Raw genomic sequence first — 21,138 nt, 5'->3', positions numbered from 1 at the left:
TTGCAGTGCTGTGTTCTGTCTACCAGTTACCTGTCTACCATTTGAACTGCCTGTAATCCATTCGCAATCAATCTCTGAATTCTTCCTGCTGCCTCCAACTGTCTGCATTTGTGATCGACCCCCGTTCTCCTGCATTACCATCTTTTTATTAAAAAGGGCTCAACACAGGTGAACTGGTTATAACACAACGTACAATGAATACATTACAGTTTTTCGCGGCTTCACTGTGGGTTATTATTGTATATTAACATCCAATGTCCACAATACTCTGCGGCGGTGCATACTGGTTGTGTTCCGGCTCTATCCAACATCTCCATGATAGGTTCAATGCCCACAGGAAACATTTCAGAAGTGGAGTTTGTTCTTCAGCCTGATTTACACAGGTTATATATTTCTAAAACCTGCTTTGTGACGAAACCTGCATTTCTTTTTTAGTAGTTTGGACACAAGAGCTAGCTAAGATATGGGCCTGTAATTCACTGGAAGGGTGAGGTCTATAGCCAGTTAAAAGGGAGAGATTGATCATGGATATATAGTGGAAGCAATGGGATTCAAAACATTTAAAAACCACTATGAAGGATCCAGATGGTTTGTTTGATTGTTTATGGGGATTGCACACATTCATAAAAACAAAATTAATACAACATAAATCACAACATATGTTTTTTACATAGAAAGAGAAAGTGTGTGCTGGGTTACGGGTTTCTGACTTCACCAGGTCATTAGAACATAATAAAAAATAAAAATACAAAAAAGGACATGAAATTAACTCAATGTGGCAAAAGTAGAATAACAAACATAATTAGAGAGAGTAACAGCTTTAAACTCAATTTGGTGAAAATTAAAAATGATGACAATAAAGGAATGAAATAACAAGTTATGATTACAGTCAAAGGCAGGAGATTAAGATAATAAAAGCCGAAGTAGAGTTCAAAAAGCTGTTAAAACGAGTTGCATGTCTGGTGTAGGTACTTAAACTCCTCCATATTTTATAAAGGGCTGTCTGCTGGTGGTACGAGGAGGAGGAAGGTACAGCAGGCTGGTTTGTCTCGTTGACATGGAATGAATATTTGTGCTATTATGGAAACATTGTTGGAATTTGCAGAATGTTTATGTTATTAATAGGTAGTATTTTAAGATTAAAGAATAAGAGAAAGGATGAATCCCTGGGCTTTGAATTTATAGCAATCCTAACAAATCGTTTCTGGATTAAATGAAGTTTGTGTAAGTATGTGGAATATGTACTGGCCCATACAACATTACAATACGTAAGATATGGATACATTAAACTATAATATGTCAATAAACAGGATCTATTAAGAAGTGGACTAATTTTCCTAATGACTCCTACAGACTTTGAGATTATTATTATTTTTTTTACACAATCTATTTTTTCTCTCCAACCGCAACTTTCATTTACAATTACATTTGGGGATGTCTTCTAATCAAACAGGAGAAAGGGAGTCCAAATTGTGAATTGAGTCATTTATCTAAGGTGAAGACTTAACAGATCTTAGTCTAGATTGAAACAGAGCCACTGAATCCAAAACTGAGGAACAATGTTGATTCAATAACTGGACCAGGGTCTCCACATCACTACAGTCTGACAACTCAGGGACAAATAAGGCAGTGGAATTTTCAACTGTACTCTGATTAATGATGCGTCTGAAAAAAATATGTTTATGGGGCATTAGACCTATAAAACATGACAAATTATAAAGAACACACTTATGATCAGACATCATGAATAGTAAGACAGTGTGACAAAACTAAGTCCAGAGTATCCCCGCACACTGAAACCTAGATTTTAAGCTTGAAAGACCTAATGAAATATGTAAACGTGGTATATAAAGTCACTTACAACCTAGCTCCATCGCCACTTGTTGCTGACATAAACAGAAGAAAAGATACTGATCGTGTCACAAGGGGAGAGAGAGGGAAGGTTGGGTTATTTAGTTGCAGAAAAGTTCTTTCAGTCAGTCAGCTTGGTCCATCAGAGGGTCAAGAGAGTGGAACTCAATCTCACACCATATTAGACAATTAAACATTTTGGTCTTTTACTAAGCAGATAAAACAATGGAAGGTCAATACATATACATGTCAGGACTAAAACTAGTTGTGCCAAGTTCTGCTCTGCTTGTTTTGTTCTTTGTTTTTTCTTATTTTAAAAAGCCTTTTAACATCGAGGTCAGGGGACTACAGAAGATAAATTGCCTGTTGGCCAATTTTGGCATTTTTAACCCATGTACTGTATTATCATGCCTTTATTCATTGACATTGTCCCCTTCTTATATAAACTGAATTAAATGTGTGGGTCCAGAAACATGATGTATAAAGTTAAAAAGCTCAGTAATATCAAGAAATTCAGATACAGCCTTGGAAGCATCATCAACATGGAAATCACTAATAATTAAAACTATGTCTAACTTTATAACTCAAGATAAAAACTCAGTAACATCAGACAGGAAAGGGTCAGATGGGCCATGAGGTCGGTAAATTAAAATAGCCTAAAAACTTGATTTACCAATTTTAGTCATATTGAGATTATTTGAAAAACCAATTTGTACATCCAACAATTCTTTTGTGCAGGTGCACTTGATAATATCACAAACTTGGAAAAAAGGAAAATCCTGCCCTCTGCTCTGGCTACAGCATCGTCATTTATTAGAGAAAACGTTTCTGTCCCTCTGGACCTTCGTCAAGATCTTGATGAAGGACCAGAGGGAAACGTTAGCAGCAAGAGCAGAATGCAGGATTTTCCTTTTTTCCGAGTCATATTGAGTTTAAATGAGAGGACAGTCTCGGTCCTAACCAACCGATAGTTAAAGCTATTTCTAAAAATCACTACCAGACCACCATCACGGCCTGACAGCCTCGGTGTCCTGATGAAGCTACAGTCTGCAGGACAAAGTTCATTAATGGATGAATACTCGGTATTCCTCTGCCAGGTTTCAGTAAGGATCCAAAAATCAAAATTTTCCCTAAAAAAATCCATCTTTGAGAAGAAATGTCTTGTTGGTAAGGGAGCGAGCGTTGAGCAGAGCCGTCCTGACAGAAGCTTGGTCAGGAGGGGCTTCAGTAGAGGCAAGAGGCCGGGGGGGCAGGGGGGCCAGGTGTTAGCTCTCTGATGATACCTGCCTTCAGACACATGATGTCTGGGTGATCTGTGGCTTGGAATGACAGGGATGGGAACATGTTGACCTTTAAGGAGTTCCACACAAGGAGAGCTCACTGTACAAGCAGCAAAATGTCCAGGTGAGAGAGATGGAGCAGAAGTTCTGAGTGAAGAGCCTGGAGCCGTTACAGACTTAGTCCGGGACTTGCTCCAAGCTGTTATTCCAGACTGACTAGTCTCTGTCCAGTAACATCTCTGGATGATAGTGATGCAGGCTGCAGACCAGCAGATGTTCACTTTGGAGCACAGTGCCCAAAATTCACCTTGGACCGATTCATTTAAAACTTACCATGTGTCAGCATCCAACTGGGTTTCATTGAACAGTGTCCTATGAACTGTCTCTGTTTATAATTTTCAGCCACTTCCTGAGGAGAGAAATAAATTGTGTTTAAAGAGAAACATACATTTGTAAAGACATGAACATTTAAATGAAGAATTCACTACTGTCTTACCTGCAGCAGCTGTTCTTCTCCATTCAGATTTCCATTCTTTGTGAAGTAATGATAAACCAGACTTCATTTAATAAAATAATTCCTTCTTTCTACTGTACATACAGTAACATGGACTGAGTAATAACAGTAAAGAATACATACCGGGTTAGGGATTTTCTGCATTTCCTCTTCCTCCTGTAATAAAACATTACCATTGAAAAACACCTTAATCAGCAAATTAATGATTTGACAGACATTATCATGTATTCAAAACAAATGTTTTTATTGTCTAAATACCAATCATACCTGGGTTTTTACATACTCCTTTCTTTCTGAGAATCAACATGACAAACAGAGATATTACTGCCACCACTAAAAGTATCACAAGCACCCCGACAACGGCGTAGATCACATCTTCTGAACTTTGTTCTCCACATTCAGCATCTGTTGAAGCAGTTCCTGGTTTTATCAGCTGAAGATCCAATGATTGACATCTGGAATGATAGAGGGACATTTTGACAGGACCATGTGTAGGGAACCATGCTGCTGTTGGAAGAGTTCAGGTGTGTCCATGTCTGATCTGAAGCTTCACTTACTGTGTGTGTGGCTGACACGATGTCAATAATGTCCCATTGGAAAATGTTCCATCTCTGCAGTCAGAGCACTCAGTGTCCCTTAATGCTGTTCCTGCAAATACACATTTTTTATATATATACACTACCGGTCAAAAGTTTGGGGTCACTTAGAAATTTCCATTCCACTCCATTCCAGACACAATACCTGCTGAGATCAGTTGCATAGTTTTTTTTAACCAGGGCAGCAGTTTTCAGATTACATTATTTGCTTACATAATTGCAAAAGGGTTCTCGACTGTTGTAGACAGAAGTGGCTGAAGAAATGCTTGAAATTCATGCTTTTTGGTCTAAACGTCATACCCAAATTAAAAGTGGCACAGCTCCCATATACTTTGACACTCAGGGGTGTGCCTGATATCATTGGAAAGGTGATTGATGTGGGTTTGTTTGTGTATTTGAGAAGTGTTGTATTTTGTAGTTTTTTGGCTTTTTTATTTGCACTTTTCAAATAGAAATAAAAAAACGCACAGACATATTTGTAGAAAAGAATTCATATAAAATCCATTTTTGAGTCTTTTAGCTTTTGAATTTTTTTCTGTAGTAAGCTGAGACGTGGCTAATGCTGTGTTGTCTGTCACCTGTCAGATGTGTTTACAGCAGTGTATTTTAATAATTTTACAGATTTATAACTTGGACAGAAATAAAAAATCTCCATTCTAGCCTCTGTAACTCTGTGTCAGTAAGGCCTAGAATCACCCTGACACAACTTGAGTGTTTCCTTTCCAATGATATCTGGCGCACCCCTAAGTGTCAAAGTATATGGGAGCTGTACCACTTTTAATTTGGGTATGACGTTTAGACCAAAAAGCATGAATTTCAAGCATTTCTTCAGCCACTTCTGTCTACAACAGTCGAGAACCATTTTGCAATTATGTAAGCACATAATGTAATCTGAAAACTGCTGCCCTGGTTAAAAAAAACAATGCAACTGATCTCTGCTGGTATTCTGTCTGGAATGGAAATTTCTAAGTGACCCCAAACTTTTGACTGGTAGTGTACATATACTATATATACTATATATAACATCTAAAACTATATATATATATAGTTTTTTTTTTTTTTAGTTATGAAGGAATCAGAGTGTTCTATGATATCTTTTTATCTAATCTAATCAGACCTGTCTCATTTCTCTTCAGTGGATAAAGATTGTTGAGATTTTTTGAGCATACAGTTTAAAACACATTCACAGACATTTCTTTGTTTCTTAGTCCCAAAATATAATCTTTCACAAGCTTTTATGTTTCAGTAAAAACAACTCATTCCCATGAAGGCCTGCTTTGCAGTTACACAAATACTATTCTATGGTTGGGCCTGCTCCATTACTGAACATGAAAAAAAGGTCCACCACACATCTCATAGCCTTCATCAGCTGATGGAGTTTGCTAAATTGTCATGAGGCGGTTCAGATGTTGACAAAAGAAATTAAAAAAGACATGGTATCTCACTATTTTCACTGAAGTTTGGTGTTCTCATGTAAACCTTAAACTATATCTATACTCCTAAATTCAGCACGAGGAACTAACCTTTTTGGCTGATATATTGTCCTGGTTGACAGCTTCTGTGTTTCTGTATTTCCACACAGCTTTTTTCTGAAGGAACCGTACAGTAGAATCCCTCCAGTGGTTCACAAACTGTATCTGATGTAGTCGTACATGCTGTCTTTATCTTTAAACCAGAACCTGTCAACACATAAAGATGTTACATATGAAGATACTTAACTTTTATATGGAGATACTTAACTTTTATTTTGTCTAATCTACTAGAGAACTACATGCTCAAAAATCAATCTTTAGTTCCAAATGTTTCTACTAATAATTAGGAAACGTAAACAGAAGTCTACCTGAATCACAGCTTGAACAGGGAAAACATTCTGTAAACCCTGTAGGACGATCCATAAATGTTCCTTCATCGCAATCCAGACAGGAAGTACTTCTAAACTCTGTGCAATGTTTTCTAACTCGACTTCCTGTTGAAAAGAAAACCAACTATTTCATGCAATATAATGTTTCTAATAAAAGGGATACTTTGCCAACGTAAATGCAGCTCTGTGTCATGACAGTGTGGGGGCAGGTGTTTGGCTTCCCTCCGTGGCGCTAGTGAACATTCAATCAGATCTTACCAGCAGAACACGTAGGACAGCACTGATCCCCGATCAGATACTCTGTTGGATTACATGTGAGGGTATGTCCTCTGAAGACACTCAGCACAAGTATCTGTGAAGAGAAGCCTGGTTAGAACATACAACACATACTACAAATCAAATTCATTGATAGAAGCTGTTGAAATGAAATCTGATAGAAATCTGTCTCAATTTCCGACTGCACGTGAAGGCAGCACGGAAAGCAGCGGAGAAAAAGAAAAGAGATGAAGCAAGAATTGAAGGGACTTTCCTTTGTTGTTGCAGACACAGTCGCCTATTGTTACACAAACTCATGGGCTGTTAAGGGCTTGTGTTTCGTTTTTTACGGCTGCAATGTAATGCTCTCCTCAGCGGGACTCCTAGCAAGAGCCTTCAAAAATTCATCCAAAACAGCTCTAGCTAGGATCCTAATGAAGATGAGAAAGTACGACCATATCACACCCATCCTTCACTCACTCCACTGGCTTCCTGTCTCATACAGGACTGAGTTCAAATCTCCCTACTCCCCATCAGTGTATCCATGGTAATGCCCCTCCCTACTTAAAGAGCTACTCACACCACAAACCTCCTCACGTAACCTCTGCTCCGGAAACAAAGTCCTTCTTCACCCCCACAGGACCAAACTCGGCACCATGGGGGATCAGGCTTTCTGCTCAGCTGCTCCTTGCCTGTGGAGATCCCTCCCAGACCACCTGAGAGCTCCACAAACCACCGACTCTTTCAACAAGGGCCTAAAAACCTCTTTTTTTAGCAAGCTTTATCGTAAATCTCTATTTGTGTTATTTTTTGTCTTTATTTCTTTGCTTTGCTTTTTACCCTGTTCTTCTCCTGTAGCACTTTGGGATTGATTTGTCAATGAAAAGTGCTGTACAAATAAAATGTATTAATATTATTATTATTACCTTCAGAGCAGTGGCAATTTCGTTAAATATGTACTATTGTGTTAACATTTTATTGACTAAAAATGCATTCATCTCCAAGACCAGTTAGTTCAGAATCAGCTACATATAGCAGGTCTACTGACTCGATTTCCTTCTCATACATTCCCGTAGCGTCTCAGTGCATTTCCCTGTTGAAGCCTGGTGTCCATGGACTTCAATGGGGCTGCTTTGATCAGTTTTATTCATTGCTTGAAAACTAGACGTCATTGGATAAATGCTGCGATTATGTCCCGCCCACGGATGCTCAGTGTCTCTGGGGGTCAGTGGAGGAGTGGGCTGGCCTGGACTCCGGGCTTCAGCGTGATGATTGGAGGGTCTGTCGAAAGACTGCGTCTCCTGTTTTATTTTGGTAGTCTTGTTTTCTGTCTTGTCTTGTTTTACTTCCTGCCTTGTGTTTCACCTGTTTCCCTCTCCTTGTGTCACCTGTCTCGTGTTACCTCGTTACCCTGTGTATTTAGTATTGTCTTGTGTCAGATCATTGTATTGTATTTCTGTTTGTTATTCTACCCGTTTAGTCTCAGTGTTTTTGGTTCTTGTTATTCCCATTTTTGACTTTCAATTATTTTGGATTTTCTTTGCCTGCTGTTTTGCTGGACACCTTTTGTTTGTAAGGATTTTTATTTTTAAATATTCAAGCCCTACTCTGCCTGCTGTCTCTGCACTTTGGTCCGCCACATTCTCTGAAGTTCGTAACACAGCGATTTTGTATTATAAAAAGTCGCCGAAGAATTTGCAAGTGTAGACGAAAGACAAACTGCTGCGACCTATTTCTTGGTATTTGCTTGGCGAAATTGCTAGCTAAAACACAATGATTTCTACTCACAAAGTAACTTTCCATTTGGTAACTGCAGTACTAGTTGTATTTTAGTGTGGAAGAAGAGGAATAAATCATTGTACAATCTTGGGCGTGTCACAGTGTGTTTAATAATACATCTCTCAGTGTTTAGTTCCTAATGGCAACACTTTGTTGGACTGCTACAGCCGGAACAAAGGGGTTAAAAAGAAAGAAAGAAAGAAAATGTTGGAGAGGAGCAATATGATGTATGAATTATAATAAAAGCTTGCTGTAATAAGATTATTTTACCAGCAATGGTGCAACTGTCAAATGTTTTCTTAACATCATTGTATACGGCAGGATCACAGTTTCTATGGACTGAAGACATCTCTCTCAGATTTGGGAGGAAGAGAGACGTCAAATCCAAAACAGGAACACCATCTGGAAACAAAAAGAAGACAACCATGTAGAGATTACACTACACACAGCAGAGACCTGATCTAATGCAGCTGGAGATGTTGGTGGACTTTGGTCACTGTAAATTAAACCAGGGGTTTAAACTGGTTGGTTTGTGACCTCTTCCAAAAAGAAGTGGCTTGTTGTTGTTGGTCCAATGCCTCAGATTTCTATGAGTTGTTTTCAGTTCCACTGAGGAGACATTTCCTCTAAACCTCTCACATGGTTTCTTTTAAAAAGGTGCAATATGTAATATATTTACTGTATCAATTCCAAAAATGAACTAACTAAGTGCTAGCTGTAGTACAGCCATGGAAGCAGCAAACAAACCAACGGCATCAACAGAGATAGATTCTACCCGACCTAAAAAAACCTTGGCATGATTCTAACAGTTGCATGACCAGAGACGTTACAAAACCGGGGTGAATATTGGAGATTAGAAAGATGGAGACAGCCTCGCCGTAGCCGACAACGGTGAGTTATTTGAAGCCAAGAAAGTGTGTCTGTCAGTCGGGTAGAGAGGACGGCAAGGTTATGATTTTTTAGCGGTTGTTACAGTTATTTTAAATGGCGATAGGGTGGTTGTCAGTTGGGTACAGAGCTCTGTGTGAGCATATGGGCTTTTATGACAAATGTCAATACAGCCAGCATCTAATGTTGGCTACTGGTGGAGTAATGTCTGACTATGTGAGACGAGTGTCTAGCAACATTGTTGGATGCTGCGTTCTCAGCCTGGCAACCTCTGTGAACTTTGAGTCTGGGGAGGAGGGGCCGGGGGAGACGACTCTCTCCAGTATTTAATACAGTAATCCAGAGAGAGTTGTGTGGAGCTGATAGTCTTAATTAGCTTTGTAGCAACTCATTTGGCGATGGCTTGAATGTAACGGATGTTCATTCATATCAAAAAGTTACACACTAAAGCTTTAAGTGCATGTAAATGTAGTTACTGAAAAGCTTATAGCCCAGAGTGATGGGTCTGATGGGGGCCAAGCCTTAAGGAGTGTGAGTTTACCTGTCATAGGTGCAGGAGGTGGACAATCGCACAGTGGTGTCAGAATTTTCCGGAATGAGCCAAGTGAGGTTCTTCTCTGTAATCAGACGCACATTCTTCTTGTTCTTCTTAGCAAGGTAGCCGCAGTCGGCGTTGAAGTCCCCGAGAAGCATCACATTCTGATCATACACACACACACACACACACACACACACACACACACACACACACACACACACACACACACACACACACACACACACACACACACACACACACACACACACACACACGTACACAACAACACTGATGGTAAGGCTACACACTCTTACACTTCAAAGCTTTAAACACTCATTTTACAATTATCCGGCTTTTAACTGATCATAGTATTATTATTATTGGAAACGTATTATTTCTGTCATATGTTTTAATATTTTTTTCCATTTTTTCTTTAAAATAGGCTATATAGGAGATTGCCCCGGTGTAACACTAGGGGGAGCACTTGACCAGCAGTGGTACTTGCACACTGGTTATTTAATATTTAATATTATACATATTTTATTTTGTTATATATATATATATATATATATATATATATATATATATATATATATATATATATATATATATATATATATATAGGTTGTACATTTTATTCTGTACATTTTATTCTACACTTGTATTTTCAGTTCTGGCATTTTTTATCTTTGCTATCTTATTTTATTTTATCTGATTTATTATTTCTATAGTTCTTGTTGTTTCTGTATGTGTGTGAGTGAGTATGTGTGTATGTCCTTGTACTTCCCTGCTTGTAACAGAGTCATTTCCTAATTCATGATTCATAAAATCCATCTACAGGATCAATCTATCTACTTGTGCCACAGTCTGAGAACCTGTGGGCTACAGCACTAGAGCTGCCAACTTTTCCCAAAACCTTGGAGTGAGATTTGGTGGGGCGAACACAAATTTTGCTGCATACAAAGCAAATGTCTTTGGCTCATTCAGCATCATTGCTGTCAGGGTTTAAATTGTGATTTGTTATGTGGGGGGGTTCTCCCTAGGGGGGTCCAGGGGTATGCCACCCCGGGATTTAAAAAAAATAAACATTTACATTACTGTTAATCAGTCATCACGTGATTACACATTGTATTACCTTGTTAGGATATAAGAAGTGACCCATACAATGTGCTAAACATAATGTGCTACATGAAGAGACAGTGCAGCATATGACAGTAGCAACAGCTGAGAAGATTTGGGTCTGTGGTGACCAGGTCCACCTCACACAAACTTCCTTCTCCCATTCTCTCTCTTTACTACTATTACTACAACACACACACACACACACACACACACACACACACACACACACACACACACACACACACACACACACACACACACACACACACACACACACACACACACAGTGGTTCTCAGTGTAGGGTCCAGGGACCCAAAGTTAAATTAACATTGGTCTACCAAAGGGATCTACTAGGACCACTGACATTCTAAAGAATGAGAACCACTGATTTACATACATTCTAATCCTTTAAAACTAAATAAATAGAAATAACCATTTTTGGGGTACCAGGGGGACTGGTGGCCAAAGACCAAATCTCATTAGATTAGGCAGTGAGGGAAAATCATTCTTCAAACAAGGTCTTTCCCCACCAAAAGGTCAAGCAGAAACTAGACTGAAAAATACCACCAGCAAGACAAAAGACACAGCATGGCTCATTTTGCGCATGTGTTATAGCACAGCTATATCTCAAACTTTTTTGTGCCAAGGCCCAGTAATGTTTGGCCCTCGTCCTCTGTGCCCATGCGTCCATTTTATGAAACATTTAATTAATTATTTACAGTTACATTTAGAGATTCACAGAGGTTACAGAAGCACAAACATCTGGACCAGTCACAGCCTGGCAACCGAATGGCATAGGTTCAGTTTCCAGATTTTGTGAGGAGACATATAATTTTGAGCATTAAACACTGGATTTTTATGTACCTACTTCTACCCTTTTCTACATCAATTTATGCTGGAAACAATTGAAAATATAGAAAAATAAGGCCCTCAGGCATTCTGTATTACTTTCAACTATTTTCTAGTCTAGTAGATCAACTTTTTCTAATTTAACGTCATCTCTCTGAGTCAACAATTTACTCTTCCCTCCTCTTTTGTTGGGGAAGTAAATCTATTTAAATGTGCATGTGGCACTTATTCATGTGAATCATACATTAATTAATTTTAATTAATTTATAAACCCTTGGACTTCAATAGCTCAGATGTGTTACATCAGATTTCTGCTCATGTTTACAACTTTGTGCAAATTCAAAATATAACTCCTCCCATCTGTGTTCTCCGAAATTTGGAGAGTTGTAATATAGTCTGCTGTGCATGTTATTGCTCTGCTGATATGGTAGTATCTCATTCAGACCGTCTGACAGACACAGAGGCCCATTTGGGTCTCTGGTCTCTGACAAAGTTTAGAGGTGGCTGTAGGCTACGCTGCTCTTCATCAGAGGTAGAGCACGGATGCAACGCGTCACTGCCCACAGCAGAGCGAGTCCACTACAATTAACTGAAGTTGCTACGCTTACCAGCCGCGCTGCTCACCTCTATTTTTACAAAGAGAGTGGACACAAAGCGACGGACGGAAGAAATGTTCCTCATCGTCTCTGAAATAACTAGTTGATCACGAGCGGCTCGACAGGTCTATAGATAAACTCATCTTTCAGGCATTTGACCGACCGGGTTGCAACATTTTGTTTCCACTATGGCCACGCCAAGACCCGCCCTTCAATAGCATTCACACACTACTATTGGCCAGGCCCAGGCGTCCATGCTTACATGTAGAGGTCCTATCCCCTGACCAATCAGCTATCCTAACCTTAAACACTCGAGGTGAAATGCCTAACCCCAGCCAATCAAGCTGCTTTGTAGGGCGGGTCTTGGCGTGACCATAGTGGGATTCATAATTTTGCGACCGGGTTAATCTTGAGAAATCGGGGGTGTGGCGTGTGAGCGTGTGAGACCAATCAAATGCGTGTGTCTCACGGCCAATGCGTGAGAGTGGCCAGCTCTGCAGCGCCAGCAAAGTTACCATGGTTATCAAGACTAAATGTTTTTTTTTAAATAATCAATTTATTCTGGGGATGCCATTTCCCTGGAATGTCTTAATTAATTTAGTTATCTGGCACGTGGTTAATTCCGTATATGGCCTCAACCCCCCTATCAAATTGACCACAATTAATCCCACTGACCTAGGATCCAGCATCCGGGTGTCGGCTGGTTTGACCGCAGTGATCCAGCCATATAGACTGATATTAAACAATAAATTGCCTTTATTACAGTAGATTAGATGTGCACGCTCCCGCATGAGGACGACGCCCTTATTTGTGGAACCTACCATACGGACTACATTTCTAAATATGTATTAATTCAAGATTTCTTAGTTGAAGCGGATTCATTCTGCTGGTTTTAGTTCGTGTATCTTTCCATTTAATATAAAGAGACTAGAGCCGCTCCTAAAGGACTTCTACTTTCACTTTAACTCTTGGTAGTCTGTCCGATAAATCAGAACATATCAGTAACCATAACAACAACTGGTATCAGAAGTGATGTAGTACGTTACCATCTTTATAGAAAATATCGTGACTCACCTGTGTTTCATTAGCGGTTCAATATGTCCTCGTTTATTATTTGTTCGTTGTTGTTTTTCAAATACGTCCTCCTTAATCTTCACTTGCCTCAATCATATTCTCTTCTCACCCTCTCGTTTAACCTGTCTAACCCGTCTCTAAAGGAGCTTGCACACTGCTCCAACAACATTCTCTGGCAGTTGTTGGTGTTTGTCACTGCTTGAGGTGTTGCTGTTGAGTCAATGATTTCTGTTTATTAAACATACCAGTATTCAATTGCATATAGTGTGTTTTTCCATCATTTCACATTTGCTATTGTAATTACACATTTGCTGTGATTTAAAGCAGTAGGCTACTGCCTACTTAGACCCAGCCTATATGAGATAATGTTAATATTTAAAAAAGGCATACCTTGAGATACTTTTCACAGAGAACTTGATGAATAGCAACACAGGTTTCAGGAATAATAGCATGGATTGTTGAAGAAAGGCTCTGGAAGGTTTCACCTGTAAAACAACACAGGTTAAGCAATAATTTGGCTATCTAAAATGTATTACAAATTAATAGAGAAGACATTGATGATTGTGGCACCTCACCTGTTGCCAAGAATCACACGGCTATCAGCTTTACTGGCCAGGTAGACCAGAACTACTTTGGCCACATTCAACAAGGTCTCCACAGTGGAAAGAGGATTTTATGACACAAAATAGTCTTCACTGGTCTCACAGTATTTCATAACACATGAGGTCTTTGTTTCTGCGTGCAGTCTGTAATTCTGCAGTGCAGTAAACTCTTCAAAATTACATTGTCAAATCTTTTTTTTCAGTTCTTACACAGCATTAACAGGACTTGCAGTAATAAGCCTAGTGCTTTAAAATCTGGGCTTAGTCCTACATTTTAACTAATAATTAGGAAATAATAACAGAAGTCTACCTGAATCACAGGGTGCACAGGGAAAACACTCAATTAAAAGGAGTTCCCTTTTCACAACCCTGACGGTAAATACTTCTCCGCTCTGTACAATCGTTGTCAACTCGACTTCCTGTTGAAAAGAAAACCAATAATTCAATGTCATGCAATAAAATATTTCTATTAAATGAAAATGCATACTCTTGAGTACATGTTGTTAGGCAAAGTGACATGCACTGCTGTCTACATTATTATTATTATTATTATTATTATTATTATTATTATTATTAATAACAATAATAATTCCTGCTTGTTGCTTACTGTTGGGATAAAACTTCATCACATTTTACTTGTGAACATAAACAGCACCAACCATGGCAGTAAAACTGACTCCACTGGTCTGCACTCAAGTGGTGGATTCTGGTCAGTATTGTTGCCATCTGTATAACAAAATACTCCACATAGAAATATGTCTTTAACATCCAATCAGATCTTACCAGCAGGACACTTAGGACAGCATTGATCCCCCATTAGATACTCTGATTGATGACATGTGAGGGTATGTCCTCTGAAGACACTCAGCACAAGTATCTGTGAGGAGTAATAAGTTTGTCTCAGTGAAGCCTGGTTGAAGTTTGAAAGTAATGCAAATGAAATTCATGGATAAAAATGTGATTGCACTTTGTGTAGATGTAGTTATATGTACAAAAACAGACATTTAAAGCAGCGAGGGACCGGCCATCGTACCTCCCCGCAGGTCGGTGTTAGCGCGGCTGTGCATTTGCACAACCGTCAACACTGCGTACACAAATTAGACGTTATTTCCTGTGTGCAGTGTGTGGCATTGGCATTATGTATTGCAAATGTTGTGCCATTTCTATTTTCCACAAATGTCTACGTCAAATGGTTCAGACGTTATGAAATTTGCTATGTCTCGATTGCAACAATTCACGCCAATTCAACCAATCTCAGTGAATTCAGTGTGACTCGCAATTTTGTCCAATCACCGCAACTTTACAGAAAGTTGACCAATAACCAGAGTTTCCCACGACTTCAACCAATCACAGCAGTTGCCCGTGCCAGACTTTTGCGTCAGATGCTGAGAACACACGTACGTCTCCAAATTAATTTCCTTGTTTCTGGTATGAAAAATGAAGATAAGTCGAGTGTGACTCAAACATCTCACATCTACCAACAAACCTGTACACATTTTAACATCAAAGTACGCTGTAACGATTTTTCATTCCAAAGTCGGTAAAAGCGGCTGCTGTTACAATCCGGTCGGCTCTCTGCAGCAGGCGACTGACACACACAAAGTTATTCACACACATGCATGTGGATGCTGGAGAAACAAGAGATGGGACGTAAAACATGATGACCTAAATTGGGGAGCGCTTCGCTGGTTATTTAAAGTGCAGTAACAGGTTAAAGGCCAATAAGTAGAAAAAAAGCTGCCGCTAAAACATACATTTTGGCTGCAACAATCTACTAGTCTACCTAAAAGGTAAAGGAGGATAGCCTCGTGAGACCGTCCTGAACTGGCGAGCTCCAGTTTTCCACTCGCAGATCAGTCTGGCATCTTGAGGCAGAGAAAATTTGGAGCCGATAGCCAAACGACCGGGCCAATCAGCGTTGGTTTTGAGGTGGGTTAGGTGGTGATAGACCGATGGTTTATCCAATCAGCTAACCAGTATTATCAGCCAGCAGTAGCCCTAATTCTGTTAGCCGCTCGCTAATGCTTTTTTTCTCTTGGATCCTTCTTTTGGAATATGGTCCGGGAACCTGAAATGATTCCTTTTATTCCTAAATTCTCGTTACACAAACGGCAAATCTCCTTTACCGACATGTTGCTTGCATGCTGAGCTAACGAGCTATGCTTTGCCTGCAGCAGCAGGGGCGGGCTTGTGGTTGTATTTTCATATGCTTCGTGGATCTGATTGGTTGATTTGGCCCGTCTATCACCAACATAGGTGATAGACAGATGGTTCATCCAATCAAATAACTAGTATTCCGCCCCTTCCCAAAAGTTCTCCAACGGAAAGTTCCCAGATGGATATGCCGAGCAAATGCGAAGCAATCTATCTGGCGGAGTCAGGTTAAAATTAGGAGACTTCAAATTTGAATATTTGTAGGGGGCGCTATTGAGCAATTTTGTCACACACAAACAAGAAACCCATGAAATATCAGACTTATCACCAGCCCTGATGCGTGTGCAACGTTTATTGAGTTTTCGTGCACCTTAAAGGGTAACCTGAACCCCATTTTCCCATGTTTTTGTGTGTAAGTGACTGATAGGAACAACAACCTTTGGAACTGGTCCAGTATTAAGCGTGAACGCTGTAACCGGCAGCCACAGACCAAGCTGCAATGTAACCCTATGGGGCAAATGTGCATCATCAATTTCGTCCACTAAAAGTGCTGTTTTACCACTGACAGGCTCAGATTGTTATTCTAAGTGTCTGACATCATTATAGAAAGGATCCCTACAAAGATAGGCCTTTTTAAAACCTCTTTGAGACTTTTCCGTTTAACCAGAAACAGCTCTAAACCCACCAGACTCCATTTAAAAAACAATACTTTTAGCATGTATAGAGAAAACATATTTTCACATGTAAATCAGTGTAAACTATGTATTTATTTCAACCAAAACTAGAGTTGTGATGGTCGGAAAAGTGGAAACACCCAAAACGGCTTTTTATTGTTTTATTTTGTTTTCTGTCGACTTTGAAAGAAGTGTATTTTATGATGCTAAAAGTATTGTTTATTTACATGGAGTCTGGTGGCTTTAGTGAATGCAATTTCACGGATCTTTTTGTTTTAAAAAAGGATCTTAATCTTTAACAGAAAGGTCGACCTTTCCATAATGTTGTCAGAGAAGGGTCCTATCTTGTACCCGCCGCAGCGCAGCACAAAGCCTGACGCAAATGTCTTTGCTATTTTAAGACCGTCCAGCGCCCACGTTGTTTAAATAGCAAATGCACCTGCGCCCATCTTTGCGCCCATGGGCTTGTGCACAGCCCGCGCACACTATGCTTGTTACACACACTGGGAAGCGCAGCAGCACACAAACATGCAAAAGATTACAAATAAAAATATTACAGTGCAAATCCTCCATCATAATATCAATGCACCAAGGTACAAACACGCCCGGCTTTTAAAGGGAATGGGAGATGACGCTCTGATTGGTTTATTGCATGTTACGCCCAAAACACACCTATAATTAATGAAGACACTAAGTACAACCCTTTTGAACCATACGCCCAGTGCACGGACCCTTTTTTCCACCGTCAAACTAGAAAAGGGAATTTGGACACGCCCTAAACGCACCTGCGCCATGCGCTTCACGCCGTGTGCTTAGATCTTTAAAATAGGGCCCTTAGAATATCAGTGGTAAAACAAGCACTTTTATGGACATAAATAGAAGCTGCCCTATTAACTTACATTGTAGCTTGTTTTGTTGACTGCAGACAGCAGCGGTCTTGCTTAATACTGAACCAATGTCAAAGATTGTTGTTCCCATCCGTCACTTAGACACAAAACATAGTTAAACAATATCCCCACTTTTAGGCTCCAGCTAATCTCTCCAGCTACTCTGGCCTGCAAAAGTCAAGATGTGAAAAGCTCTGGTTATCCTTGTATTACATTACACTGTAGGGCCCTGTAGCTAATAAGTAGCCTAAAGGCCTTTTTACAGTCGCTGCAGCTGACCTGTCGTGCGCCAATGTAACGTCAGAATGACAGATGTCGCTGACGCGTCAGGATTTTGAGTGTGAGACCAGAGGTCGTGCACCACTCTATTTTATTCAGCGGCGACAAAGTGGAAACAGGAAGTGTGAACGAGCTCGAGGGCAACTCTCTCAGAGTGACTGCAAGTCTCTCTTGTAAACTTACCGGGTTAAGATGAATTATTTCATGGTGAATGAAAGGCTTGATCCCACTTAGTAGGTCATCAAATTAAATCGAAACATTGACGTCAATGCTGCTGCCAGTTCTGCCGTTGTTGACCTTTTTCTTCTTCTTCTAGTCCGTAGAAATAGCAAAGTCGGTAGCCTTTCTTCATTAGCGCCACCTCTGTTCAGGAGAAGACTGCAACTAGTGACCAACAGCGAGAGTATAAACAGTTACGGCGCTCCCATGACGTCACATTTGCGCACGACAGGTCGTCTGCGGCGAGTATACCGGACGCCTCACAAACATCAGAAGAGATTTATTACATGCACACAAGGCTTGAGCCCCCCTAAAAAGGGTCTAAAATCGCCACTGGGTTTCAGCAAGCACTGTATAGTGTGTTGTAACGCAACGCCACCGAAACGGCGACCCTCTGTAAACGTTATGAATTTAAACATGCCAGTTTGTAATATTTAGTATTATGCTGTTCTTGTCTTTACTAAAATCCAAACTAATCAAAAGGCAGAATGCTCTTACAAATCACGAGGGAGCGATTTGACTTTTGGCTAACGTAATAGACCCGCTGTTGTTGATGCTGACTCGCCTTTAGCATACATTACATTTATTACAACGTTTGATTCAGGGGACGTAGCTAAGTATTTGAGGGGCAGGGAGCTAAGATTATATTTACAATTATAATTTATTATTAATTAATATAAATTAATTGTTGCAGTTGGGGGTCAGCTGCCCCCCCTTACCCCCCTGTAGATCCACCTCTGCAAAAAGAGAGTTGTCTCCGTCCATGTTTTAATAGACATACCTGGGGAGAAGTTGGAGACCAGAGTCAGCTACAGTGAAGTTTATATACAGTCCTATTGTAGTCCTCACTAACACCTGCTGATCAACTGAGTTTTAGTTAGGTAATTATGAGATATGCTGCGGTGGCTGTTGCTAGGAGAATAATTACAAATAACTGAGACCTGACCTTAGGAATCCCCCATGATGCCAGTTTTTATTTCTTCTATACTCAGTTAACATTAACGTACCATCCAATTTAATGTAAAACATTAACTGCTGTTTTTTCTTCTTCATTTAAACAGCGTCAAATAATTACAGCACAAGTAATGCCGAGTATTTGTTACTTTACTTAACTGTAACTTGCAATTTTTTCCAGTGTATATTATAAAGTAGGGTGAGTAGTATTGTCAAAATGGGACACAACATGGGACAGTGAGGCTTAGCAATGATTTACATTTTCAAGGAATACACAAATTACGGTAACCCAATCTTTAGCTTAAAAGGTAGCCTAATAGTATTCATAAAATAACTACCTGTAAGTATTCAGCGAGTAATTATACTATCTATTGTTCATCCTTTCGCGGTTCTTTTTCATAGTAAAGCAGAGCAGTGACCTACCCAGGTCAGCAAGAGAAGCCATTGTGGATGAAATCCAAAACTCAATCAGCTACACAGCAGACACAGATGGAACCAGTGATGGTGCAACATCAGTCTGAAAGGACTAGAACTGGACTAGTTGGACCCGTGTAGCTTTCTGTCCATCGGTCCAGCTGGAGCCAGCAGCTGTAACAGTGTTAAAACTGTGATATTAAAGTTCTTTTTATTGTTTCTTTTTCTGTTCTCTTTTGCACGTTTTGTACTTGCAAGATCTATAGAGATCTGAAATGGTCCTTTCTGTAAAAAAAAAATAAAGGTTTAAAAATAATTGTCACACCTTCTTAAAATAAAATAAAAAACAATCCTCTCCTGCGTAAATAACTTTCTTTTTTGTGTGTAGACAAGTTATGTAAGCCTTTCAATTATATTATTTGGTACTTTCACTTTCTTTAAAAAACCTACTTATGTAAGGAGTTTTTTTTATAAATAGTAATGGAAACACTCACTGCCCAACACTACAATTCAAACTTTTATTTCCTTTTACAGTTTGCTTAAAAAAAGAAGCAATAAAAAACAGAAACACAATGATTTTCTCAATATAAACAAAAACTTTCAATTCATGTAGAATATATACAATACTTACAGTATGTATTTGAAGTATTAAAAAAAGGAGAAACTAAGAGCAGTATTGCAGTTTCTCCTGTTTTATTTACCTTAATATTTTTTTTTAAACTCTTCATTACAGTCGGCTTTACCAAAAATGTGTCGGGACAGTCAAGGGCAGTGGTGGCCTAAAGGTTAGAGAAGAGAGCTCGTGACTGGAATGTTCAATCCCCAGACCAACAGGATAAAATCTGGGTGGGGAAAGTGAAAGAGCAGCTCTTGTCCCTCTCTCATTACCACCAGGTGCCCTTGAGCAAGGCCCTTAACCTCCATCTGCTCCAGTGGAGCTGCAGTGGCCAGCAGATCAGACTGTGGTTGTACCGGGCAGCTTCCAGGTATGAATGTGGAGCTGTGTGAATGTGATCACGGCGTTCCTGCAAAAGAGAGGCTGCCTCTCAGTGAACCTTCCCTGAATAAATAAAGGTTAAATTCCAAAACTTCCTCCAACCACCAAAACACTTCATACATGTCCCAACATAAACTCCTTTGACCAAAACAAGTCAGACTCAAACAGAATTCTTTTCCTTTTTGGTTTTCTGTCGGTTTAATTTGTTTAAAATCAGTGAAAAATCTGCAGAAAAATCAAATTAATGACACATTTTATTGTAAATATTCTACACTGTAAAACTTGTCACTGTAAAGTTACAGTAATTTACTGGCTGCAGCAGTTTATTTACACTAAGCATACTGGTTTTAAATTTTAAGGTATTTAACTGTAAATAGTTTCTTTCTGTATTATTTGAACTTACAGTAATTTACTGGCTGCAGTGTCATTCGCGCCTCTGCCTTTTGAAAAACAGTGTGCTGGCATTCGAACAGTGTGCTGCAGATGTTGTTTTGCAGGTGTTTTGTGTAGATTTGGGCTTTTATTCCACTTTGTTTAAACGGCGAAGTGGAGAGGCCTCGGTCACCTGTTTGGAGCTGGCTGGTGAATGTGACGCGCGTAGGACTTGCTGGATACACCGTATCATTTACCTTTTTGTGGATCTACTGATCTGTGGATTACTTTTTTTTGTGTCATTAGATTACAGCAAAATACGGATCTTTTTTCTTAACGTTTTATGTGATTGCGCTTGGTTTCTGCGTTTGGAGAGGCATCT

At 39.6% G+C, this 21,138-nt stretch overlaps 1 long non-coding RNA gene across 1 annotated transcript; it reads right to left on the bottom strand.

The window, feature by feature from the left end:
- Positions 1 to 1,844: 1,844 nt before the first annotated feature.
- Positions 1,845 to 3,742, bottom strand: LOC114559317 (uncharacterized). Its single transcript, XR_003693069.1, has 2 exons — positions 3,628 to 3,742; positions 1,845 to 3,540 (listed from the first exon to the last, which is right to left on the bottom strand). It is a non-coding gene; the product is annotated as an uncharacterized LOC114559317 (long non-coding RNA).
- Positions 3,743 to 21,138: the final 17,396 nt, after the last annotated feature.

This window comes from Perca flavescens, chromosome 7, assembly GCF_004354835.1.
Source record: "Perca flavescens isolate YP-PL-M2 chromosome 7, PFLA_1.0, whole genome shotgun sequence".
Classification (NCBI taxonomy): Eukaryota; Metazoa; Chordata; class Actinopteri; order Perciformes; family Percidae; genus Perca; species Perca flavescens.
Note: the sequence above shows the minus strand (reverse complement) of the source record. Positions and strands in the feature narration are given on the sequence as shown.